The sequence below is a fragment of the Camelus bactrianus genome, chromosome 1 (genome assembly GCF_048773025.1).
Source record: "Camelus bactrianus isolate YW-2024 breed Bactrian camel chromosome 1, ASM4877302v1, whole genome shotgun sequence".
In the NCBI taxonomy this organism is placed as follows: domain Eukaryota; kingdom Metazoa; phylum Chordata; class Mammalia; order Artiodactyla; family Camelidae; genus Camelus; species Camelus bactrianus.
In genome coordinates this window covers 110624979-110652117 of record NC_133539.1, presented here as the reverse complement: position 1 = coordinate 110652117, position 27139 = coordinate 110624979, and the positions used below count along the sequence as shown (strand labels likewise).

Below are 27139 nucleotides of genomic sequence, written 5' to 3'. Positions count from 1 at the left end.
GTTACTGTTCCTGAACTTGGATCATAGGCCATATTTCAAGGTAAAATGGACCATGTGAAGTCTAAAGGTTTTAGATTGCTCAGTTGGCCTTAAGGGTTAGAACTGAATTATAGGATAAATCTCAAAGAGCATTTACTGTAGTCTTTTACCAAAGGCAGCACCAGGGGACATGTGATAGGGAAGTAAGTGGTCCTCCCTTTGAACCATGAAAAACTAGCAATTTGTGGTTTTATTAATCTACTTGACAAAATGTATTTTGACTATATTTTTCTTACTCACATCACTTTCAGGGGTTTTGGGCCCATTGAATGAAGCAGTACTTTCTTCCAGCTCAAGTTTCAAAGGACCTTCTGCATTCTAGGATTTCAGAATTGAATGATCAATCTATCTGTACTCCTCCTGATATTAGACATTTTGATTGTCCCACTTGTTAGCTTTTACCACCCTGAAATGGAGAAAAACCTCCCCCTTTCTTCCATTTGGCCTTATAAGGCTGGCAGCCTTCTGTCTGGTGGAACTCCTGCTTTCCATCAGCCTTACTGCCCTTTCCTGACATTTTTTTCCTGGGACCGTTGCAGCTTTCTTGAACTTCAGTGACCAGAGACACACAAAGTTTTACTGGAAAGAAAAAATATATTTCTTTTGAATGGTATTCAGCAACTGGCCAATCACGTGAGCTGCAGTGCCACACTGGACTGACATCCTGGAATGTTACTCCTTTGGCCATAACCAATCATAGGGACTGATTTCTTTTGTGCATAGATTTTTGATTACTTATTGATTACTGTTTCTTATATTACTTTTGAGCTTGTCATTTGATGACACGGTCCAGTGATTCTAAATTGTGGGCCTTAGGCAAAGGTATCAGCATCACCTAGGAACTTGCTAAAAGTGTACGTTCCCAGCCCTAACCGCAGAACTACTGAGTCAGACACTCTAGGGGTAAGACCCAACAATTTTGTTTTTACAAGCCCTCCAAGTGATTTTAATGCACACTCAAGTTTGAGACCTACTGACATGTTCTGTAAGTGAATGTGATGTAGTGATAGAAAAATTCATAGGAAAGGAAATGTCTACTTAGGATTAGAAAAAAAATTGAAATGTAAAGAAATGAACATCAAGAGAATCTTGTATTGCTTCTTTTCCTGTTAGGATTTATGGCTATCGACACAATCACTGGCAATGTGTACAAGGTGTCAGAGGCTCATGTTTATTACTATCTAGGTTTGATGATCTAACTATAATTAACAGGGGAGGAAGGAAGAAGTGTGAGAACGGAGAAAAGAATTTAACCTGAGAGGAGTTTAAATATTTAGAAATTCATGTATTAGCAAAGAAAATACAGAACCCAGAAAGGAAAAGAAATGTAAGAGAATGTTAATGATAAACTCTGCTAAGAGGTAATGGAAATCACCCAGTTCAGAGCAGAATCAGCAGAGATGCTCACAGAAGTGGAAGGAGGATTCTGAGGATGAGAGCTTCCATTCATTTCACAAATGATTGTTTTTTGAGTACCTACTGTACACCAGGCATTGTTCTAGGGGCAATTGTTCTTGTCTAATGAAGGACAAGCTAAAAATCGTCCCTGCCCTTACAAAGCTTAGTCATGAAACACTGATCCATGTATAATACAATGACAGAAGTCATGTTAGGGGTCGTTCCAGGTAGCTGTGCCAGCTGGGGGTGGGGTGCTGAACTTTGGTAATGACCATTATGATGTTTGAAGCAGAGGCATATTGTAGGAGCAAACGGAAGGAAATTAGTAAAGTACTTCTTTGAAGTTCATTTATAATTATCTCTCTGAGATTGGAAGCAGGTGCAACAGTTTGGTTTCTTTTTAGTTTTTATTGAAAGTTGATTTACAATGTTATATTAATTTCTGGTGCACAGCAAAGTGATTCAATTTTATATACATATCTATCTATTATCTATCTATCTATCTATCTATCTTTTCATATTCTTTTTAATAATAGGCTATTACAAGGTATTGAATATAGTTCCCTGTGCTCTACAGTAGGACTTGTTTATCTATTTTATATATAGTAGTTTGTATCTGCTAATTCCAAACTCCCAATATATCCCTCCCTACCCCCTTTACCCCTAGTAACCATAAGTTTGTTTTCCATGTCTGTGAGTCTGTTTCTGTTTTATAAAGAAGTTCATATGTGTCCTTTTTTCAGATTCCATATATAAGTGATATCTTATAGTATCTTTCTTTCTCTTTCTGGCTTACTTCACTTAGTATGGCAACCTCCAGGTCCATCCATGTTGCTGCAAATGGCATTATTTTATTCTTTTTTATGGCTGAATAGTATTTCGCATCCTTTTTAACTAATCATCAGTCAATGGACATTTAGGTTGCTACCATGCCTTGGCTATTGTAAATAGTGCTGCTATGAACACTGAGGTGCATGTATCTTTTTAAATTAGTGTTTCTTCTGGATATATACTCAGAAGTGGGATTGCTGAATCATACAGTAAATCTATTTTTAGTTTTTTGAGGAATCTCCATACTGTTTTCCATAATGGCTGCACCAAATTACATTCCCACTAGCAGTGTAGGAGGGATCCCTTTTCTCTGCACCCTCTCCAGCATTTATCATTTGTGGACAATTTAATGATGGCCATTCTTACTAATGTGAGGTACAGTTTGCTTGGGGTTTTAGTAGAAAATGTGTGTGTTATAAAGTCATGTGACAGACGGAGGGAGAGATCTTGGGCTATGGAAATCAAAATCCTTGGCAGAAGCACAGGATTACGTCCAGAGCCCTCTTTGAAATCACTTCTAAATTTAGGAAGCACAGGTAATTGTAACATTGGGGAGAGGGCTCTAGCCAAGAGAAAACAATCTTTCTTTTCAATCTTTGAAAGCAGAAGACATAAATAATTCTCCTTATGGGAGAATATGGCTGTAGCTATTTTGAGATCCTCGCAGGAGGAATTATAGTCATAAGAGCTCTTAAGCATAAATAGCTGTAAGAATATATGGGGGCCATGTTTTTGGGCCCCTTGTCATTGGTAACTTTTGTTAGAGGACTGTTGCTGCTGGAACAGGAGAAGGCTAATGGAATTCCAGGGGGTGCCCAATACAAAAAAAGAAAGAAAATCTAAGTGTGTAGTGGGGGGTGGGGAACAGCCTGGAACTTATTTCATTTTTTTGGTTTTTATATTTTAATTTATTTACTGAAAAAAAGTAATTTTAAAGCAGGTAACATTTATTGAATGTTTATCATATGCCAGGCTTTCAGTTTGTGTTAAACCTGTAACTTTAAGTGTAATTGGCCAATAAATTTGCAAGTGGTAGTTAACGTCAAGGGAGATAAGGAAGACTAGAGAGAATGGGGCCACATAATAGTTCTTATCGCGTCTAGTCAAATAGCCATTTCATTAAGTTGTTCTAAGTCAGGCAAAGTCATTGAGAGTATAATTGAGGTTAAAAATTGTTGACCGTTTAAACAAAATTAATCTTTGGTATTATCTTTTTTCAGGTCTCTTCTGAACCCCTCTACAGAAATGGGTGACAGCTGCACATTCGTATATACAAGGCTCCCATTTGAGAGAGCAGATTCTCCATCCTTCAGTCCTGATGGTTTGTCCACACTGATTTTGTTCAGCTTCACAAAGTACCCTGACTACTCGGTCCCTGTTAGGGTCAGGTAATTCTAACTTGCCCACCTTTGTGGATAGCCTAGGAAAGGAATTCTCTGCATTATTCTTGCAGTATTTTAATTTGCAGCAAACAGTTCAGCCTGTGACATATACTCCTTTCTATTCTTGAGCAAACCCTTTATCCCACCAAGATCAAAGGATTCCACTTATTCTTTGAGTGACTTCCTCCCTTTGACATGTTCAAAATGATCTCTTTTGACTGGTTTCAGAGACATTTGTGAGGTGTGCTTCAAAGCTTTGGTTGCTGTAGTTATTATTCTCCTCATTTATAATCGATTGGTTTCTTTATTTTCTTCGCATGACCCTTACCAATTTGGGTAAAATGCCTTCTTTGTCTCTGATAATTTATATGTCTCTAGAAGTCTTCTTTTTTGCTACTACCTCTAATGCTTGTTATTTTCACTCCTTGGATTATGCTTTTCATGGAAAGCAAACAGCAACTAAAACGTATGTAGGCTTTTCTTGGGGGTTATTGACTTTTTAAAGTCCTTCCTTTCACTTGTCTCTCGAATAGGGCCTTTGTTTATCATACGTCCCTTTAAAAATATCTGGAGTGTGTGGGATGGGTTTCTTGGTTTTCCTCTGTCCCAGAAGATGTACAATTTAATTATGTTATTAATTTTTGCCTAGTGACTCACCCACAGCAATCTCTAGGGTCCATTTCTGATCCTGTTTAGGAAGACAGTTCCCTCTATTTCCTTTCCTTGTGGGATTTAGAAATCACTCCTCAATTTACTTATTAACATCCAGTCCCTCTCACCTCTACCCTCTGTCTCTCAATCTGATTGAACAATTGGTTACTTTGTGTTTGGATAATTAAAACCTCACATTATTATCATCCGGATAAATTTTTCAGCTTTCCCAATTCCATTTAACAATTTCTGTCTCATCATTTCACTTGGGTAAGCTATAATATACATTTTTTTCTGTACAGAGAACTTTTAATGTGAATATTTCTTACAATGGAAATTTTTCTATGAAAAGTTATAACACAGATCTATCCTGTGAAGTTTATTCAACTAATACTTTTTGAGGATCTGTTATATACCAGTTCTAAACACTGGAGATAAGCACAGAGTAGAATAAAAATCCATGTGCTTATATTCCATGAGGCCTTGGGTAGGGATGACAACAAAGAAACCATTTGTCAGATGTTGATAAGAACTAGAAATAAAAAACTGTAGGATGATAGTTTAGAGCAGCCCTTTTCTACCAGTTCTACCAGAGGATTGAACTCTGATGTCCAAAGTCACCCTTTATATACAATGAATTAACTTCTCTCCTATGCAGCTAGAATGATACAATCTGTATACCATCCTTGGGAGAAGGGAGGAAACAGCCACTGAAGTCATTTTCTGTAGAGCTTAATACTCCCATGGAACCCTGGCTGAGAATATTGAAGTGAAAGAGTGACAGTTGTGGGAGGGAGTGTTGCTTTGTATCATCTGACCAGGGAAGTCCTCTCTGATAAGAAGTCTTTTGAACAGAGACCTGAATATAGTGAGGGAGGGAGGGTCCCGCAGATGCAAGGTGAGGGTGAGGGGCAGGGAGCAGTGGCCAAGTATTTTAGGCAGAGACAAGAGTTGGCTTGGTATATTTGAGGAACAGTTAAGAAGACCAGTGTGGCTGGAGCTGAGCTATCAAGGGACAGAGAGGTGGGCATAAGATCAGAGAAGTGGCTGGTAAGGGTGGTGATGGGTTGGTGAGACACACCAGGGACATTTTAGCTCAAGTCTGTTCAACAGAGATTTACTGAGCTCCAGCTATGTGTCATGACTTAGGAGTTTCAAAGATGAATGAATCATGGTCTCTGTCCTCAGGCAACTGATGACACAGAGTGTATCATTTGACTTAGACTAAGTAAATACAGTGTGATAAATGCTACGTGCTAATGATAAGCAAATGAGGGGTCATAGTTGAGTCCCCCCAGAAGCAGATGCTGACCCAGGCATCCAGATGCTAGTGATTTATAAAGGAAGTGCTCATAAGGAGGAGGAACTTGTAAGAGCTGAGTGAGGTGGGATTTCAAGCAAGACAGCCTGATCTATGGGGAGCTCTGTAGTGTAAATTACATCACAGAGTTTGTCACACTTTAAGGCAAAAGGGCTGCTAGTCATTGGCTATGAGCTGCCCAGCAGGGTGGTGTCATTCAGGCATTTTTGGTTGATACAAGTGAGGTGGCTCCAGTGTCAAAGGTAATCCTCTGAAGATTATAGCAAAGGAGGTGGAGGCTGGGGGGTGGGAACACAGAGCTGATGAAAGGGATCCCAGGGGAGCTAGATGGGGCAGCAACGGTCTCCAGAGCTTCTCAGCCTAGAGGGTAGGGCTTGAAGGACAGGCAGAGGACAGTAAGCTTTCCCTGAGTGGAAACCTTGCCTGTTGGCTTGGTGCTGCATCCCTGGCATCTAGTCCAGTACTCACTCACCATAGAGAATCCCAAAGGGGTTTCTGAGTGGGAATGAACGCATGCTTGAAAGCTATCCCGGGCCCAGGAATGAGTCTTGAGAATTTTTAAGAATCATTTGGTGAAAACCGCATGCCCCAATGTTACATCTTCATAGAGGATGTTAAGCTCCTCTGCATAGGTGTGGCAAGCTGGTAGGAACATAGCTCAAAAATCTGGGAGGTACAGTCATGAAAATGGCATATAGAGTGTGATAAATAATGCATCTAAGGGACATTTAGCGTATGATGTGTTTTATTAAAAACTACAAAGAAAAAAATCAGTGAAAAGAATCTCTTTACATTTTCAAGAAAATATTTATGTGTGTCAGCAGCTAGTTTTTTGTGACTTGGTGTTAGACTGAGGGGGACTTTTTTTTATCACCGAAAACTTGCTTAAATGTAAATAAAAATTAGTATAAGGGAGTGTCATGAGAATGTAGAGCTCATGTCAGAGTTGTCAGGCCCCAGGGAGGGCTGAAAGGTTTTCCCCTGGGTGCCAATTCTGACTGGTTGAAGTGGGAGGTCACTAACACTGGGTTGAGAAGGCATCTGAGGCCACATCCATGGTTAGGAGAATACTATTAATAATAGCTAACATTTATTTAGCACTTCCTACATGACAAACACTGCTTAGGTGCTTTCTATTGTTTAATTAGCTCATTAATTGCTGTAAGAGACAGGTACTTCTGCTGCCATTTCCATTTTGCAGATGAGAAAATAGTGCAATCATTTATGCAACATCTTCCAAAAAAGACTTAAATGTCCAGGTTTATACAGCTGGTAAGTGGAGGAGCTGAGATAATCACTAGAATAGAGTTAAATGATGATTGATTAGAGGAGGGAGGAATCATGTAGCATACATTTACCATCCTTTCATCCTGGTCTTTGCCCCACCTTTCAATCACCTTCTTTCTCCTTTCTTTCTTTTTTGCTGTATATATATACATTTATTGAAGTATAGTCAGTTTACAATGTTGTGTCAATTTCTGGTGTACAGCACAATGCTTCAGTGATACATGAATATACATATATTCGTTTTCATGCTCTTTTTCACCATAGTTGCTACAAGATATTGAATATAGTTCCCTGTGCTATACAGCATGAAATTGCTGTTTATCTATTTTATATATATTTGTTAGTATCTGCAAATCTCAAACTCCCAATGTATCCCTTCCCATCCCCTTCCCCCACTGGTAACCATAAGTTTGTTTTCTATGTCTGTGAGTCTGTTTCTGTTTTGTAAATAAGTTCATTTGTCTTTTTTTTTAGATTCCACATATAAGTGATGTCATATAGTATTTTTCTTTCTCTTTCTGGCTTACTTCACTTAGAATAACATTCTCCAGGTCCATCCATGTTGCTGCAAATGGCATTATTTTATTCTTTTTATGGCTGAATAGTATTCCATTATATATATGTGTGTGTGTGTGTGTGTGTGTGTACATACCACAATTTCTTTATCCAGGCATCTGTCAATGGTCATTTAGGTTGTTTCCATGTCTTGGCTGTTCTGTACATAGTGTTGCTCTTTCCCCTTTCATAGCCAGTCAAATTAAACTACTTTGTCTTCCTCAATGTTCCATCTTCTTGTGCTTCTGTATGGTCTGCTGCTAGGCCCTTCTGCTAGCACTTTGCTGGCTAACTCTTATTAGTTCTTTGGAATTCAATTCAGGCATCACTTCTTGTAGGATGTCTTCCCTGATATCATCAGTAAGAACTGGTGTTCCTTCTTTGTCCTTTTTTATACTGTATGTGCCTCACTTGTAACATAACACTTTTTATTTTGAGTTATGATGACTTACTTAATTTAAAATGAGCTAAAAGACAGGGCTCATGTGGTTTTTTTTTTTAATTGAATGAAGGAGACCATTTCTCATCTTACCTCTGCTCTGCAACACTTGTGTTGTCTTCCAAAAGTTACCTGCACAGGAGTTGGACCATATGGAATTTCTGGCTCTGTTATCTTTTTCTTATACCGGTTTGGAACTTCCAGACATCTTATGCAGTAATAATTTTGCTCATTTACATTTATGTTTTCTATTATATGCATAAAATATGGTGTTTTCTTTCATAAACCATTCTCTCTTCTTTGTGGCTAAGCTTGCTAAGTGTGATGTCTCCATCTAAAAAAACTCAGCTTGTTGGAAGGGGTGCATGAGGGCTTTGACTGTATTCATAATGCTTTATTTCTTAAGTTGGGGAGGTGTAGGGGGCATATCATACATTTTAAATATGAAATATTTTACAAAAGTCTAAAAATATGTATATAGCTTTATAGCTATGTAAGGAACACAAAGAATATAAACTTACCTTAAAACGTCCAGTGTGTTAGGCTAAATCTGTACACAGTTATACTACTAAATGGGAAAAAAGGTACCAGCTATTTAAACACAGTTACATAGACATAAAATGTTATCCTGGCTAGATTCATATGACAGATGGAGATTAGAATCTTGGGTAATCTGTGGATCTTCATGAATAAAATCAATTAAGTTTAGAGGAGCTATTTATTGCTAGAGAGAGAAAAACATAATTAGCAATCATAAAGCGGTCTGTGGGGTTTCTGGTCATAACGGAGCAAGGGGTGGATTTCTGGAGACTTGGCTTTTTATATCCCATCTTTTTCTTTTCTTTTCAAATATACCTAAGTCTCTTGCTAAGCAGTTTCTGGGGGGCAAAGCAGGAATAGGGCTTGCTTAAGCTTACTCCTGATTTAAATCAGATATTAACAGATCCATTTCCTGAGATAGGATAGACGGGTAATACATGAGAGGCAAGCAGACTGAGAAACAGAAAATGAATGACAGCCTGGATGTTCTTTTTTCAAATTCTTGTCTTCAAGTGAGAATCTCTTTGTTTCTTGTTGCCTCTTTCTGTAATGATGGCACTCACAAAGAGAAAAATAAATGCTTTTCTTCTAGTTAAAATTTTAAATTACTGAGGCTAGTTAAATATCAGTGAAAACTGTCCTTATTTCACCCAGTAGATCAAGCTACAAGTTTACAAGGTGAGAAAAATTTCTCCCCCATTTGTATGCTGTGAAATGTATTTTTAAAAGTGTCAGAGCAGAGGGAAGTTAGATTGCTTCCATATTCCATAAATACGAAAGCTCACACATCGGGCTTCCATATTTCTGAAGTGGCAAATAAAGTCACTTTCAAGCAAGATGGCTGTTGTTGGCAGACTGTTCTGAGGGGGCTTCACTAATTCAGTTAAAAATTAGGTCATACTCCACTACAGCAAATATCACTCCACAGAAAAACTCTATGCAATTCTAGCTTTCCAAGATCCAGGCACTAATCACTTTGTGTCACAAAATATTAGAATTTGGTAAAATCCCAGTAAAGAGAATTGAGACTCTCTTGGAATACTTTAAAATAGACTCACCTCCTTTATCATGGCTAATAAAATAATCGCACAGCTTGAGAGTTTGCCTATGTATAGATGTTCTGTATCAGGAGGTATAATTGGGACTTAAATTTAACTAGTGCTGGCTTCAGAATTGTTACAGGAGAGATGCCAGAGGGGGGTTTGGTTGGTGGCCTGGGAATCTGTGTTTTTTCACTTATTTTTTTGATGGGGGTACTGGGGATTGGACCCAGGATGAAGAGTCCTGCATGCTAGGCATGCGTGCTACCACTGAGCTATACCCGCTCCCTCTCCCCCAACCAGGGAATCTGTGTTTAGATGATGCTGTTGCACACTTTGGGAAAAGGGTCCAAGAATAACTCTCAATAATGTTCAAATAGAAATTGGCTTTTAGTACTTGCTTCAGCAGCACATATACTAAAATTAGAATGATATACAGAAGATTAGCATGGCCCCTGCGCAAGGATGACAGGCAAATTCGTGAAGTGTTCCATATTTTTTCAATAAAAACATACATGCATATATAAAAAATAAAGACATTTAAAGTACTCAGTGGAAAAAAAGAAACTGACTTTTAGTTAAGAAGGGCATAAAATGAGTCAAGATATCACTGGAGAGTTGATCAGTTTGGTGTAGTTAAAAAAAAAGGTAATAGGTTTTTTTTGAAATTTTTGCTTAATCAACTGGAATTAAATCTAGTTGTGAACCTGGCTTTTCAATTTGTTACACTGAATAGTCTTCAGAGTATTTATTACCTATGAATTATTTTTGGCCTTTTAAAAAAAATCTTTTCTCATAAATTATGTAGAAACTTTGCCTCTGTTTTCAGAGTCTTGATGTCATCAGTGATTTGTGTTGCCAAGTTAATTCTCCCTTGTTAAAGAATGTCCCTAGGTCTAGCAGTTTATGCAGCTGTTCTCAAGCATGACTGGATACAAATCACGTGTGAAACTTTTCATACTGAAGAGTTGTCCAGGCTCCACTCTTCACTGCAAGCAGAATCTCTAGGTACAAGACTCCAAAATCTATTTCCTTAAAAGTGTTACTATACACCCAAGCTTGAGAACTACTGGTTTAAAGATCAGAAAATTAACTTTCTCTGAGAATTTCAAACATGTTTTTCTTTTAAAAAAACTTTCAATTTACCTCATTTACTCACTTTTTTCCTATTTAGTCAGTCAACATGTATTTTTTTGAATACCAGGAAACACATCTCACGCACCTTCTCAGGTGCTGGGTATGCAGTAATGAACAAAACATGATGAGCTGCAAGAAAGCTATAGTTTAGTGTTGATAAAGATAAAGAAAAAACCTAGGCATTTACAATACATTTTTTTCATTTGTCAGTTTTATTAGGTAGAATTGTTACAATTTGACTGCACATATATGATATGTTGCATGTAAATACATGTATACAATATACTGTTCATATTTTTTTAGTTGACATATATGTACTGATGATTGTTTCTAAGAACAGCTTAGAGCTTTGGCTTTTTAAACATAGTTATTAAAGAATAAAGCCAACCACAAACTAACAATCAACAGAATGCAGTAATCTAATCCTAAAGGACAGTCAAATGTGCTTATACATATTCAAGAAATCAATCATCTAAGTTATAAATAATAAGTAGTTCATTTGTGTCCCTTTTTTTTTTTAAGATTCCACGTATAAGTGATATCACATTGTATGGCTTTTCTCTTTCTCTTTCCGGCCCACTTCATTAGAATGATGATCTCCAGGTCCATTCAAGTTGCTGCAAATGGCATTATTTTATTCTTTTTTTATGGCTGAGTAGTATTCCATTATATCTATATCTATATCTATATACACACACATACATACACACACCACATTTTCTTTATCCAGTCATCTATTGATGGACATTTGGGTTGTTTCCATGTCTTAGCTATTGTAAATAGTGCTGCTATGAACATTGGGGTGCATGTGTCTTTTTGAGTGTTATTTTTCTCTGGATATATACTGAGAAGTGGGATTGCTGGACCACAAGTCTATTTTCAGTTTTTTAAGGAACCTCCATAGTGTCTTTCATAGTGGCTGCACCAATGTACACTCTCACCAGCAGTGTAGGAGGGTTCCCTTTTCTCCATACCCTCTTCAGCATCTATTGTTTGTAGACTTTTTAATGATGGCCATTCTGGCTGGTGTGAGGTGATACTTCATTGTAGTTTTGATCTGCATTTCTCTGACAATTAGCGATGCTGAGCATTTTTTCATGTGCCTATTGGCCATTTGTATGTCTTCATTGGAGAGTTGTTTGTTTAGGTTTCTAACAATACACTTGTAACATCTACAATAAGGGAAGTGGAGAGTGGTATGGAACCATATAATAGCGACAGGTAACCCAGACTTGGTAGGGTTACATCAAACTGTAACTCTCAAATCCAACATATTTTTCTTGGTTAGACATTTCTTTACTCCTGCTGCAGCCAGAACTGTTGTGCTAGATTCAACATGTTCCCTGCAACTCTAACTTTTGTACTATGCCATCTCTGATAGAGACACTGGTGAACAGTGTCTAAGATTGTTAAGTGTGCTTCACTTCTGGGCCTGATAAGCCAGAGGCCCAAGACACACCTACAAGGGTGAGGTTTTCTTTAAGTGACAGTTTGATCACCTTGATGAATTGTGAGAGAAAGCTGCTTGAAGCAGGATCCCACCTCCTGATCTGGAAGCTGGGGGAAGGAGGTTTTGGAGAATTTAGAACTCAGACTTTTGAATCACTTTGGTCCAGTATCGGGTAATAAGAGCTTAACTATGCAGCCAGTCTGAAAATACTTAAGACTTAGGTCAAGTTGGAGAGATGACGGAGGCTTTGGGCTTCCTGACTTCCAGACTATGGAATTACTGACAGAAGAATATCTGAACAATTTTAAAGATGCCTAAGATAGGAAATTTTACAGCCTCTTTGGCTTATTTTGGACAATTCTGGCCTGAATTGTCAAAGATGCTGGGACAATTAGCTCCCTGCGTGTTATTCCTATATGTTTCTTCCTGAGTTTGCCTGTGTAGTTTTGTGACAGACTGCAAATTTCCAGAAAGCAGCAAGTTATGTTGTTTCTCTAGCCAAGAATCTAGCACAGCGACACACATGCCCAACACTTTAGGATGGCCTAGTGTTCCCAACGGGGAGCATCCACCAAATTGGCACAGGCTGCTGCCCCATGGACTACGGGTGGGTGATGTTGAAATTAACCATACCTTCCCTCAGCCTGTGCCCAAATTGTTGAGCGTCACCAGCACACCTCCTGTTTGGCCAGTCACTGGAATGCTTTCCATCACTGGAGGAAAGAAAAGGCTGCGAAACTTTCAGATTAACATGGAATGGGGGTTATTACCATCACTTTCTGACAGGTGCCTTTAAAATCTTGCTACTTAAAGCGTGGTCCTCAGACCAGGAGCATCATCATTACCACCTGGAGCTTTTCAGAAAGGCGGAATATCAGGTACTCATCTCAGACTGTGGATCAGAATCCATTCTTTAACAAGATGCTCAGGTCATGCCTATTCATATTAAGAATGTGAGATATCATTTGATCTAGTAATTGATCAATCAGCCCCCCAAACAGAAACTCAGCCCTTTGTGCCTGTCTCGCACCGGCTCTACTCGGTAGCAACCGAACCCCCAGGGACATCGGAGCCGGCGCTGCCGAGGGCAATTTGGTGATTGGCTGGCCCAACCACGTGACCGGCGCTCGTCCTCCCGTGCTACTGGATTGGCTCTCGCGGACGCTGACGGACAGGCCCGGGGCGGGCCGAAGCCCGGTCGGAGGGGCGCGCGCGGGGGCGCGAAGGCGCGAGAACGCGAGTGCGCGTGCGCGAGCGGCGGGGCTTTCTCCAGAGCCGTCGGAGGGAGCCGGAGCGCTTCTCCCGAGGTAAGCACCGCGGCGGGAAGGCCCCCCTGCCCTTCTGCGGCCGGGTGCGGGGAACGGGGCTGGGGGAGGGCTGGAGTCTGTAAGCCCCGGGAGCCTCGCTTCAGGGAGGATGCAGACCCGGGCTCAGCCATCCTCCTCGGTGCCTCGGTTTCCCTTTTTCTACCCTCTAATGCACCTCACCATCCTTCTCACCGCGGTGACGGGTGCACCCGAGGGGAGTTGCCCACCTGGCAGCCTCGCCTCCGCCTTTGTTCCCCGCCCGGAGGGATGCTGGTATTGGGCCCCCTCCCCAGGTAAAAGGTGAAGGGTGGTGGGGCGGGGGCGTCTCGGGCGCCAGACCTGGGGTAGGGCCCGGGAGAAGATGGCTTTAATGCAGTGGGACCTGTCACAGGTGAGAACGAAGGGAAAAAAAATGTAGTGTCACTTTGGCCAAGCCGCGGGACTCGAACTAATCTGGCGGCTGCGAGCGAAGCCGAATTCTTAGCGCAGCTGTGAGGGCGGGGGTGGGGGCAGGACCGGTGGGCCGAGCCCAGGTGCGCCGCTGGAAGGCTTCTCCGGACCTGCACGCCAGCTCTCACCCCAGAGTTGCACCGAAATTGAACGCTTTCAGCCTGCCGAAGAAATCCTGAGATTCGTTCAGAGGAGGAAAATAAAAAAAGAAATGTTTTCCTTAAAGCAGTTGGGTACTGGTATAAGAGGTCTAAATGAGAAGCTACAATGAGAAATTACAGATGCAGCGAAACTGATGACTGCTAATTGTGAGGAGGGAGATGCCTGCAGTGAACTGCAGACCAGACCATCACACTGAGATTCTCCTTCGAGAAAATCTTTTTTTTTGGAGGGGGGATAGGGGATTATCTCTGTAAACTTAGGTTTTTCTGGCTGCCTAAGCAAGTAATGACATATTTTCAGCATGTAAATAGGCTGTAGGGAGGAGGGAAGACAAAGTCTAAATTACACCCATTTAGATCTTAATTCTTTGAAAAGTGCGTGTTTAAAGAAGATCCCTTGGATGCCAAAAGCAGCGTGGGGGCGGGGCGAGGGAACGGGGACGGGGAATGTCTCCTTTAAGTCATACTTTAAAAAGGAAGGCATCGCCTGCCTCTCTTTCCCTCTCCATTTCCCCAGACCTGCAATAGCAAGGGCATACTGTACGTCTTATAATGAAATATAAAAAGTCCCTTCAGTTTTCCACTGGTTAATTTGTTGAATATACCCAGCAGTCTCCTCGGTAAGAAATGGTTCAACTAACTGTCATTAGGAGGATTTTGCTGTATTCTGGAGTTTCACTGTCATCCATTTAGAACTCATTCTGGTAGGAGATGGACGAGAATCTTTCTTACTGATTCCTCAGAGACATCCTGACACTGCTTCAAAGGCCTTTTATTACGCTTACCTTCCCCACACAAAGTTTTGTTTCTTTAGGACTTTTGCAAACATCCAAGACACACCCCTTGCCTGTGAAAAGCCTGCACTTGCTAAGAAATCAATTTACTTGGTAAATTAAAGCAAATTGAAGACGGAACACTTAGATTTGTTAGGGGGAATCAGAATTAACACTTATCAGCTGCAGCAAATCAACTTCTGGTGGTTTTCTGGGATGAATGAAAGTGACAGAGGACGTGCTGCAGAGCTTGTTGGGAATATAACAGACGACCCTCGTAAAGTGAAATCTGTCACCTGGTTGGGACATAAAGCAAATTAGTGGGAAGACTTTTACGATTTGTCTGTGTTTTGTTTTTGAGCTGGTATGCAGTGGAGGAAGGAATTCTAAGGCTGGAGTAGGTGGTATAGTTTGAAAAGGTACATGCTTTTGTGTCAAGAGAGAAAAATGTCACTTTTGTTATATAAACTACACAAAGGGCAAGCAGTGTTTATGTTGAGCCTGTGGAAGGGCGGCAGGGGTTTTGAAAAGGTTGAGAAACACTTAGTGTACACTAGGGAAGACGGGAAGATTGGCAGCCTTAGTTCATTTTGAGGGAAGCAACATACCTTGGTGACCTACGGGACAAGGTTTTATTCTCTGATTCAATAAAAACCCACTAGTGTTGGCTTTCAAAGCAACAACAAAATCATTTCCTTTCTGCTTTTTCTGTCCCCTGGGTCAGGGACAGGGAGGACAGAGAGTGAATGAGAGAGATTAGAGTCCGACCTGCATGCCTAAGCAGTAGGGTCCTTTGAGCAGGATCTATGTCACATTGTGTAAATCTAAGAGCCTTCACGTTGCGAGGGCTCTGAGCACCTGCCCTCGGTCGCTTGCTGTAAGATGGAGGGGGATAACATTTGCCACAGGTTGGGGACGGGTGAGATCATCTGATACAGAAGCGCTGGGGGAAAGGAGAGCTCGAAGTGTTTAATTCAGCTGCTTGCCTTTGGAGCCTTGAGGAAGCATTTCCAGGCAGAGTGACCTCACAATTGGCTAGCTTGGCTGGGCTTTCTGTGGCTTCTCGAAAACCTGCCCTCCATCAGGGGGTCCCTGTGAAGTTCCGTGTCTTAGGTGGTTAGCATCATTTATGCTTGTAATGTGCTCTAGAAAAGAAAGGCTCACAAAGACACCAATCTAGACTGCCATTCTTTCAGGTCCTTGGCACGTCACCCACAGGCTTCCAGAAAACAAGTTGTGCCCTCCCTGCCAGTAGATGGCACTCCTGTCTCTGGGAATTCCTGGAGAAGATGAAATACAGGGCTGGCAAACCAGTGGTGTGTAGCCTCTAGTCTAGAAGATTTTGAAAGACTGTGTCAGTTCCCAAAGATAATCTTTAAAAAATTTTTTTTAAAGTTCTGAAAGCCGAGATGTTTATATAAGGTAGGAGAAATGTGTGTTGAGGCATGAATGTGATTACTTTGCTGGTTGTGTGTGGGAAAAGACAAGGGAAAGCTGACAATTAAGCATCATACCACAGTTTTGAAAGCACTTGGCATACATGATGGTTAATTGAATGTGAGGCTGAAATCAATTCAGTCAAAATTACTGACAACTTCATAGTTTCTATCTCTTTGCTAATAAAACTAGTCTACAAACATGAATGGGACTGTGGAAGTACATGTGACCTTCAAACCTGACCAGTATTCAGTAATTACATGCTTTGAAGATAGTGGTGAGGGTATTAGTAAAAGTAATGCTCATTAAGTAGTTACTGTATCTCAGGGCTGTCCACACAAGGTCAAAGTTGTTTCTGAATCAGTTTCTTCTAAAACTTAAAAATTCCTAACATGTGTTTTAAGATTGTCTCAGCTAATTCTGTCCTTTTGAGATTGTAACAACAATCCAAATCTTGAACTTTGGTTTTATTGACCTTACTAGCCAGAGTTCGTTCATCCATTCCCCTCTTTTGAAATATCTGTTTTTCTATTTTTTGTAACTGACTGTTCTTTGAGGTGGATTTTGTAGCCATGGTATTTGAGGGAGGTGGTGCACTTGCCAGTGAGGGTGCAGTGTATACAGTCTTTGACCCTGCCCGAGGCAGAGAGCACTGCTGCTGGGAGTCATTACCCCAGTCACCTGCTTCCTCCTGCCGTTCCCGTCCTGCAACTCAGCTTATTTGAGGTTTATTTTTGTCTTTCTTCAAGTGAACTGATGAGCTAGTTTTCCCTACAAATGTCGAATCCTAAAATCCTGCTGGTCCTAGGTGGCAGAGATCATGACAGTCCACTAACATTGTCTCATTTTGTGTCCTCAGATAAATTTCTTTGCCTTTTTGAACCTCAGTTTTCTCACCCGGTCACTGGGATTGGTGAGATGTGGTGTTTGCCTCTTAAAAAATCCCTTCCAAGCCTACAATTCTGTGGTCAGCTGATTTTCATTAGAGATTTTTGACAGATCTGAAAAATTCTCATCTAGAAGGTATTTTCATGCTGTGAATCTAGGGCAAGAAGAAATCTCACTGATTTCTTCTCAGAGAAATGATTGTGCATTGTCTTAGAACTGTAATCATTTAGAGTTGGAAGAAACCCTTGAGATGGTTTCATTCAACCTTCTCGTTTTGTAGACAGGGAGTTTCAGCTCAGAGCTGAGTGACTTGATGGAGCTAACACAGCTGCTTAGTGACAGAGAATGAGTTAGAGAACTCGGACCCAGCCTCAGGCTCATCTCAATCTTGCCTTCTCCAATGCTGCGCTTCTTCACCTGCCATCAGTACGCAGAATATGCTGTGTCTACAAGGCTGGAGCCAAGAAAATTCTGAGTAATTCCTTAATGTAGGATTTTAAAGCCACAGCATGAATAGTGTTGAGTTTGGGCAGAAATTCAAGGTCAGGCTTCCCTTTGCAACTCATTCTTTTCTTCACTGACTGTTCCTGAGCAAGATTTTTTACTGGGCATCCTTGGGTTTTTTAAAACTTTTCTACATAAACTTTCCTATGAGAAAAATATTTTAGCACCCTACAAGAGTCATTCCCCAACCAGATGTTCTTAAATTGGGTCCATGGACTCTTTTGAGGGCTATGTGGCTAGAGGAGTATTTCCATATATTGGCTTCCTTTCTAATCTTATATATTTTCTCTGTGCACCTAACAGATTATTCTAAGGAGCTCCTTAGACTTCAGTAGACTGCCAAGTAGGGGAGGGGGCAGTTCATGGCACAAAAATAGGTTAAAAATTCTACAGTCTAGAATAGATTCTGGGAAATTGCCTGGGTGGGAGAATTTTTGAGGTGTTAAACACACTATGGTGGAGACAGTTGGGGGTGGAGTATAGAAGTAAACCTATAGAAGTTCTTAGAACATTTTACCTTGATTAAAATGCTTGAACATGCTCAACAAATGAAGATGCTAATAATAGCATTTTATCCATCTTAATGATGTATATGCAAGTATTGATTTCCATTTACCATTCTTTGCTCGATAAGTACTCCTTCCTAATTTCACCAGAACACTTTGAAATTTATGTTGCTTTCTTGGAGCCTTGCGTACTAAGAGGCTTCTTTCTTCCCCAGTCTGATTTGATTTCCAGGTTAGTCAATGCCTTTCTGACTTAGGACTTGGAGTTTGGACTCTTGTCTTTCACTGCTGAGGCCCTACATTTCACTTTCTGCTATTAGCTCCTAGGACTCACCACGATCTCAGAGATGCAATATAATTTAAGTGTCAGGGATAAAAAATCTTGAGGTTCCTTTATTTGTCCCCAGGGATGATCACAGAGATCACTGCTCCTCCTCAGGTAATTATTTTCTTTCCCTTTTTTATTTGCAACCCCAAGTTCTCTCTTTTTCTAATTGTTCCCAAATAGGAGTGACTTGGTGCATATATATTGAATATAAAAACTGTTGTTTTTGCCATGAGATACACAGAAGTTAATTTGTGCTCAAGTCACATTTTGGACGTGTGAGACATAACTTTGGTGGAGATCACTACGTTTTGAAGAACTTCTGTTTGAAAATCTCTTGATGTCTGTCCTGTGACCCTTTACTTACATTTGGTACCACGGTGACCCATGTTGATGTATGCTGCCTTCTGGTACCTTTTTAGATTTGGGCCAGAGTAATATTTATTCTTGCTTTAGCAGAAGAATAAAAATTACCCTTTCTTCTTGAGAAAGTTAACAACTGAATTTATGTAATAACAGGAAGAAAAGTCAAATTTCTACTTCCTATCCCAGCACACTGAGTTATTGTGAGATTTTGGGAGCATCATTGACTTCTCTGAGTTTGTTTCCTTGTCTGGAAAATAAGAGGAGAGAGCAGTGACCACTTAAATTCTTTCTAATTCCAAAATCATGCGGCTATATAAAATTCTGTTACCTACACTAAACATATCCTGACAGTGCTGGCTAGTTGGGAGTTCATTTATGATCAGAGTCAATCCAGGATAATAATTATTTATATCTGCAAATCTCTTTGTGGTATGCAAAAATATTCTCAAATTGTTCATCTCTTTTCTGCTTGAAGTGTGCTCAGAGAAAAGCAGCATCAGTATCACCTAGGAGCTCGCTAGTCCTGCAGCCTCAGGTCTCAGCGAGGAGCTGCTGAGTGGGAATCTGCATTGTATCACGATGACCATGTGCTGTCGTGCACAGAGAAGTCTGAGAAGTGCTTCTTTGAGCCTCACATTGACCCACACAGGTCGATAAGGGAAGCAGGGTATTTAACAGATGAGGAAACCGGGAAACTAGATCTCAGAGTTGTTAAGTAACTAAGTCCAGTTTTCTGTGCTAGTGTCTCACCGAGAACTACGTACTGTAACACTGATGTTGACTTCTTGGTTGGGCTGGTGTTAGGCTTGTGTGACAGAGACTGATTCTTAGCTGCCCAGCAAACCCATGGGCTTAGGTGTGGCTGTGTAACTGAGTTCTAGCCTAAAGAATGTGAGTGGAGGTGGAAAGGTGTTGTGGTCCTCTTCTAGGGGGAAACACAAAAAGAGAGCTCCCATGGGAGGCTCTCCATGCTGCTTTATACTCCTCGCAGGCTGGAGTGGAGAGGGCCCCTTGGGTGAGCTTGGAAGGTATGTTTAAGGCTGGCAGGACTGTTGTCAGCCTGGGTCAGGGATCAGGGAGGGCCACTCTATCGATTGATTACTTGTCTGCTACGTACACAGGAACCAGAAATAATCTTTTGTTGAGCTTGAGCCATTGTATGTGTTTGGGCCTATGTAGTAAGCACTTAGCCTACTCTAAGAAATTCTTTGGAGCTGTGGCTTGGGACTTGAAGTTGTGGATCTTTTGGCCTAATACATTCATTCATTTTTCGTCTTTGGTAGTTGGCGATCGATCAGTTGTGGTCCAACATGCAGGAGTGAGTGAGTGGTGAAAGGCAGCAGAGCTGATGGGTGGTGAGGATGTAAGTGCGTTTGAAGGCTCTCACTCCCTCTACTCCAGGGTAAGTCAAAGGCATTTCTCTGCCATTATTCTGGTTTTACTCTTGTCTCAACAGCCCCTTGGAGTCAGCACAATGGGGTGCCCTGACTGTGAAAGGTTCCAAAAGCCTTTAGTGATTCAGTTCATAGACACCATTCAGATCACCACTTACAAAGTTAAAATCGTGGTCAGGGTGGTAGGATGGAATCTGTGTGTGGAAATATTGCAACACAAGAATTTTTCATGACTTTGTATGGAGTGCTATTTACATGGAGGGTGGGGGCCTTCCTGAGATATACTGTTGAGAAGAGAGCTAGGCCCAGTCGCCTTTTTCTTGTCACCATATCTGCTCTCTCCTCTCTCGTCCTTCCCCTCCTCCCCCCAGTGGATCACTTTGCTTAACTTTTCCTGCGTTAATCACTTTTTTCGGGGTTGGGGGGACAACTTACCAGAGAGCTGCTGACTCCCAGCTTGGTGGATAATAGCACTATTAAAGCACCTGGTTCTGCCCGTTCCATCTCATTTTATCCAGTCTCACTGGAAGTCACATGTCCGTCCCCTCCTCATCTATTTGCAGTCCCTAGTGCAGTGGATGGGAGTGTTATAACCAAAGCTGGCTTTGGATTTTCATTTGTACTGAAGATTTTTGAGACCAGAGGGAGAAATCCACTGTTGGGTGTGCCCTTCTCAGAGGTCAGGCAGAGCTCCGGGAGGAGGGGTGCAAAGGGCGTCCCATCTTGTCTGAGCTCTCCACTTATAGAGCTTAAGCTAAAACCAGCCTCCTTGAAAAGAAAAATTATAATTAATACAGATCTAAGCATAACTCAGGATGGTTAGGAGAGAGGGGACCAGGAGGTTTAAAAAAAGGACTCAGCTGGAAAACCAGGTGGAGTTCAGTACTGTGGAGCCTTGTCAGACAATGTCCATTACCCAGGCTCAGACAGAGGGCACCCAGAAAGGCCAATGTCCTCCGGTGCCTCACATGGCTCAGTAATGAGTACAATTTACTGAACAAAATAGACCATTAGGGGCTGGAGAGCTAAGGAGATTCCCATGAGCGTCCATCATCACTGCTCTGGCGTGATCCACGTGCTTAGTGATGAGCAAGGCAGAGGAAGGCAGCTGCAGAGCAAGTCAACAGCTAAAGGGTCCAGGTGAGCAGGCAGACACAGAACCCTGCTCAGTGCTCGGGGGTCGCTAAGGAAAAGACCTGGTCCTCACCAGGCTTTCTCGTTAGAGGAAAGGAGCTGGACTTCGCTAGCTTTCTCCCTTCCCTCGGTGGCTCCCATATGTCTTCCAGTTTAAAAGTAACAAGTATAGCCTGCCAGGAATAGCACTCAACTGGCATGTTTCTGGGTAAACACCATACAAGGATCAAATTATAGAGGGAGCCATTCTTTAACTATTGATTAGGGGTCACAGGGAGTCTTGCTGGAGGTGCCAGAGGATCGAGGGTCGCATCCTCGGCACTGTCGTCGTGTCCTTGTTGTGGACGCTGCCCTGTGCACTGTACCATGTTTAGCAGCATCCTTGGCCTCTACCCACTAGATGCTGGTAGCGCTTCCCCCTTCAGTCATGACAGTCAGAAATGTCTCCAGACACTGCCAACCCTCCGTGGGGGGCAGGGGAGGGACGCCACCCCCGCCTGAGAACCGGCTGCTGGAGGCATTCTGTGATTTTCTCCTGCTCTTTGTTGTTCCGGGAATGTATTTTAATCACTGAGCCTCATTTTGCTACAATTTCCCTACCTGTAAAATAGACACAGCATTAATAACAGCCTAAGGAAGGGATGTGTATGCAGTGTGTGACTACTTGGGAGCTCAGGAAATGCTAAGGAATAATACCTGTCTCCTCAAATTTCCAGGACCACCCTTAATCCTTGTGAAGGCGGGGGCTGCGGAGCAGCGGGAGTCTGAAGGGTGGAGAGTCGGTGCTGTGGGGAATGGTGTGCAGGACTGGGTTCTCAGTTTATTTGAAGGCTTCATGTTCTAGTTCCTTGCAACAACATACTCTGGATAAAGGCTTTCTTTTGGAGAGTTAAGAAAGGGGGAGAGTGGAGGAGGCAGAAAGAAGGCTGTTCAGAAGAGCAGTCAAGCCAATTGCTTTTGATGAGGTTGGTGGGAGAGTTTGATCTCTTAAGGTGACTCATGTGTAATCAGACCAAACGACATAAAATAGTAACTCCCCCAAAGAAAAATATCCTTCTGGAAGACTGCTGATCCTAGAACAGAGTTTGCAGGTTGTAAACACAGTAAAGACCAGAGAATGTTTGGAGGAATCTGTTTTTATTTTAGAACTTTTGCATTTCTATTTTTCCTCTTTGTTGGGAGTACGGAAAGGGGGTTATCGTAACACACGTGCTTTGAATGATACATTAAATGTTTTAGTATGGCATGTGTTCTTCTGATAGCCTTCTAGAACTGTGCTGGAATGGTGAAGGAGGCCATCACCCTGCCCTAGACCTGAAGCAATCACATCATTTTACTAGAAAGCCTCAGTTTGACTCTAAGGCAGGGCCAGTGCAGGGACTGGATGTAAACTGTCCTGGCAGATTTGAGTCTGGCCTTGCTGTGTTTCTGGTCCCTGTAATTATTATGCATTTAAAAAATTTGCAACAAATGCTACCATATTGATGCAGACAGAGGGGATGTCCACCACCAAAGGAAGCTTTGTTGGACAGCACTGCTTCAGTCTGTAAGGAACCTCTTTGTCAGAAACCCACACTGGGAATGACAGCATGCGCTTGTTATAACAAGGCAGCACCTCATTTAAAACAGGGTTGCATTTTGGACTTCTCCATCCTGGAGTGTTTTCAGTCTGTGAGTGGGTCTTGCTGAACTTTTTACCTAGCTGTAGCCACCTGTCTGTTACAGATGTGCCCTGGGCCCGTCTCTTTGACATAATCAGGTGCACTGCCTCTAAAATATTTGCGCTTTAATCCGAGGCTGCTGAGCTGTCTCTTTGCATTTGGTCTCTCCACAGCCTGACCCTCGGTGGTGAGGCTTTTTTGTGCAGGATGTCTCTGCTGATACTGCCTAGAGCTTAACAAAGAGCCTGGGAGAGATGGCGAGAGAGTTTTCACCTCCCTGTCTTCCAAGCCCCAGCGTGACTCGAGAAAGTGTTTCATAAGAGGGTATTAATTCACAAGCTTAAGCTCTGAGGAGTTATCCCCTAAAGAATTAGTCCCTGAAGTAAATTTTCTGACAGACGTATTATAGCACAAATTTAGTAATTAAGCCCTCTAGCAGCATGGAAGAATTATCAGTTGATATTATCTATTACTAGTACCAACATTAGTTGCTCAGAAACTATCATAATTGGAACAAATGAAAAGATATGAAAATAAAGACATACATTTTTAAAAGACGTAATTTAAAATCTGAACCCAAGATACTTTTACGTGGTAGGGAATGAAAACTGGGGGCTTGTGTGCTGGGAGAAGTGTTGCTGGAGGCGGGGGAAGGAGGTGGACAGGGCTGAGGCAGCCTTTATTCGACTGCATCACTTCTGATGGAGCACTGCTGGTCCTCTTACCGCCCTCCTCTCTTCACTTTGCCTTCCTTTCCTGCTTTGGTCTGCCCTGAATGTTGGAGGGGGCTCAGTATTTCTCAAGGGAGGTGCTGTTAGCATTCTGATAGAATGATTCCTCATCGTGCAGAACTTTCTTGTTCATTATAGGACGGTTAGCATCCCTGGTCACTAAATGCCCACATGACTCTAACCAAGTCATTAAGCCAACCAACATGTCCTGCCACATTTCCAAATATGCCTGTGATTGAGAATCACCTGCTGCTAGGGAGATGAGTAGGGTCTTTTTTTTTTTTTTTAGGAGAGAGGCGTAGTTAGAGTTGGGAGAGGTGCAGGTGCTCCGAGGGGTTGGCTCATTAATTTCTGATGTGACCTGATTCTTCCCCAGTGCTGGAACCGCTTTGAGAGCTAATCTTATTCTATAGGGACCAGAAGAATCAAGTTTTGCCAGTGGAAAACTTGGTGCCTGAACCTTGAAATCAACCTAGAAGTCACAGAGAGGGATCTGTCAGTGCCACAGTGGGTGGGGAGACTCCTAAGGCTTCCATAGAATGCTAGGTTTTTATTCTTGACTTATTGTGGCTGAACCTTCTACATCTACTGAAAGTAAAAGGTGATCTACATGTGGCAGTGATTGACCAGGAGAAAAAAAATGCAGCAAAGGCAATTTAAAGACAATCCAAGGGAGATAGGCTTTGCTAGCCATTTCTTTTCTTTCCCTGTGATTGCAAATATTGGCAAAGTAGCCTCCAAATTTGTAAGGTTATGTGTAAGCCATCAGATGGGAGATCTGAGATTGTTTTATAGTTAGTAAAGAGAAAACAGGAACACTTTCAGACATCTTGTTGTGGGGCCCTTATAAATGTCTTTGATCACAAGAACAAAAACTCATTCAAGTTACCCTAAGAAATAGAAGGCTTAAATTAGGATGCATGAGAAAATAAAACAATTTCAGACATATGGCAAGTTGGAGGGAATCTCAGGGGCCTTTCAGGATGAGAAAGAGCTATAGTCTGGCCAGATCTCATGGAGACGGGACCTAACTCAGGACCAGGAAGACTCTCTCCGATCTGTTGCAACTCCAGGATGTATCTGCACTGACAGTGCTTGATCAGTCCATATTCTACTCAACCATCACCGTGGCTCAGAATTTCCATTCTGGCTTCTCTCCTCATGTCTTCCTGACCCCACAACCTAACTGATGATCTGTGTGGGCCAAGAAGGAAGGGATATGATAATTCTGTAGTAACTAGCATCCCTTTGGCTAAAGGTCTTCTACCAGGCAGTCTTCGGGGTACCGATGTCCTCTCTTGGGCCATACAGCTGTGGCCCAGGTCTTCTTGCCTCAGTAAGGATCGTGGTTTCTCTGGAAGGGAGCAATGGTGGGGTAGACTGATAGAATGTGAAACCTCTCTAGTATAAAGACCATGAATTCTTAACTCCTGGAATCAATATAAACAATTTTTGTGGGTTATGTAAGTAATAAAGAATTGGAAGATTACTTGCAAAATTATGTTCAGTAGCAATTGTGAAAAAGCCTGAAACCAGTCTTTTGAGGAGACTGGCTGCATCCCAGTGTAGAATGGTAGGGAAGTTGCTGGGCTAGATGACTGGGAAATAAGGAGTTCCATTTTCCATATGAATAGCTTATTTTTTGCACCTGTCAAATGTGATTCTCTCAACCACCCATGTATCCCACAGGAATAATGGCTAGGTGGCTGTCTAAATGTTGAAAGACGTTTTGACATCTCTGACAAGTGTTGTTCAACAGCTGGGTTTGTAAGATTCCAGTTCTGACAAAGGAAAATAACTTGGCTTATTATTCCAAAAATAAACTCCATATAGATGTTGTCATTTTGAGAATTACTGCCTTACAAAGTAGACTTTAAAATGTTTGGTGTTACAGTGTGTTTTGTTCATTTACCCCTAATCTTGTGTGGTTAGCTTTTATCTGAACCAGCGACAGAGTATGACTTTACAAGGGAGTGCATTCTCATGTTGCAGAAGGCTCTGTCCTTATTCATGATTCCGTGACAGGGTAAGACCAGGGGTCTCGGCTCCATGGACCTGCACAGCTGTGAGGGGTGTGCTCTGTGGCATCACAAGCAGCCCGTTGGTTCACTGAGTTCATTTAAGGCTCTCACTCTTCTCAAGTAGCTGGAGCCCGGCGGTACCACAGACAGGGAGTCAGTGTTTCCTTAGAGAGATGCAGCTTCTGTTGAAAGAGGCAGAAGAGGAGTTCAGCAGGGCTTCTGCAACAGCTGGTTGAGGAAAGAATGTTGTCTGTTATGAAATAGTGGTCGGGATCAGCGCTCCCCACCCCGCCCCACCAGCTGCTGACTACCGAGATAAAAAGAACAGAAATGAATCCTCTGCTTCAGTTTCTATTCTTGCTCTGTGAAGATCCCCATCCCCTCTATTGCATTTTCTGATGAGAAGGGAAAAATAGAATTATATTTAATTAGTTTTAACATACATATTCGTGTTTCTTCCGAACAGGAAGATTTGTATATAGATAACCACATATTGCCAGATTAAAATCTTCAATTTCAATTTTAAAAAGTGCTAATCTTACAGTATAAACTAAAGATAAAGTAACTCAAATTTGTGCATATATAATTTCTCTCTTACAAAAATAAAACAAAATCATGTTCTCATAGAGTCAGGAATTAATTTGCAGCCCCTGCATGAAGATGCTGTAGCAACAGTGAAGACATCTGCTCTCTCCAGGGTGTAAAGAGATCTTGCAAGGTGGCCGAGAGCCCCAGATCCTGAATCCTGGGATTTTGTCCTGCTGCTGTCCCTGTGAAGTTGTTGGGGCGTAAGTGTGCACAGGGGGCAAGGATTTGGAGGGCAGATTCTTGTTGGGGACGGACTAAAACCTCTAGCTTTGGTGAACTGCCCCGTCCTTCCTGTGAGCCACAGGAAGGGGTGATAGAGCCTTCTCAGTCCTTTCCCTCCTGAGCCCATCATTGAATCTCGGCCTTCTCCTTTCCAAGAAGCAAAGTTGTAGCTGAAGTATCCTCAAATGTGACCTGTTCCTTATCAGCACGTCCCCCTTAAAGAAGGCTTCCTGGACCAGGAAGAAGGTAGAAGGTACGTGCTTCCCTTAGCTGTCAAAAGCCGTCCCCTTTCTGTTGGCAAGAACACTTACTAGATCACTTGTGAAATTTTGAATTATTGGCATTAGCAAAATATTTGCCAAACATTAAACAGTAGAACATTATTAGAGACCCCCAACTTAGAAAATGATGGTTTTTATTTTGAGAGACCAAAAATCCCAAGTTAGTACGGTACTTGACTTTAACTTCTTGTTCCTTCTGTTGTTTCTCTAAATGCCTTTCCATCTTTTTCCTCCTCCCATTAACCCTGTTACCTGGTTTAGATCCTTTAGTCTCTTTGCTCCTTTTCTTACGTCTTTCTTGATTTCCAAAGTTCTGTGGT

At 41.8% G+C, this 27139-nt stretch overlaps 1 protein-coding gene and 1 non-coding gene across 5 annotated transcripts in view; both read left to right on the top strand.

The window, feature by feature from the left end:
• Positions 1 to 9876: 9876 nt before the first annotated feature.
• Positions 9877 to 9983, top strand: LOC123614762 (U6 spliceosomal RNA). The gene has a single exon (XR_006722235.1). It is a non-coding gene; the product is annotated as a U6 spliceosomal RNA (small nuclear RNA).
• A 3255-nt stretch (positions 9984 to 13238) lies between these two features.
• TMEM108 (transmembrane protein 108) overlaps positions 13239 to 27139 on the top strand; it is a 291093-nt gene continuing 277192 nt past the window's right edge. For 2 of the 4 annotated variants that reach the window (XM_074371221.1, XM_074371220.1), the window contains exons 1-2: positions 13239 to 13377; positions 20071 to 20189. The gene's annotated coding sequence lies outside the window, so the exon portion shown is untranslated. The remainder of the gene's footprint in view (positions 13378 to 20070; positions 20190 to 27139) is intronic. The other 2 variants (XM_074371223.1, XM_074371224.1) reach the window with 2 other exon arrangements.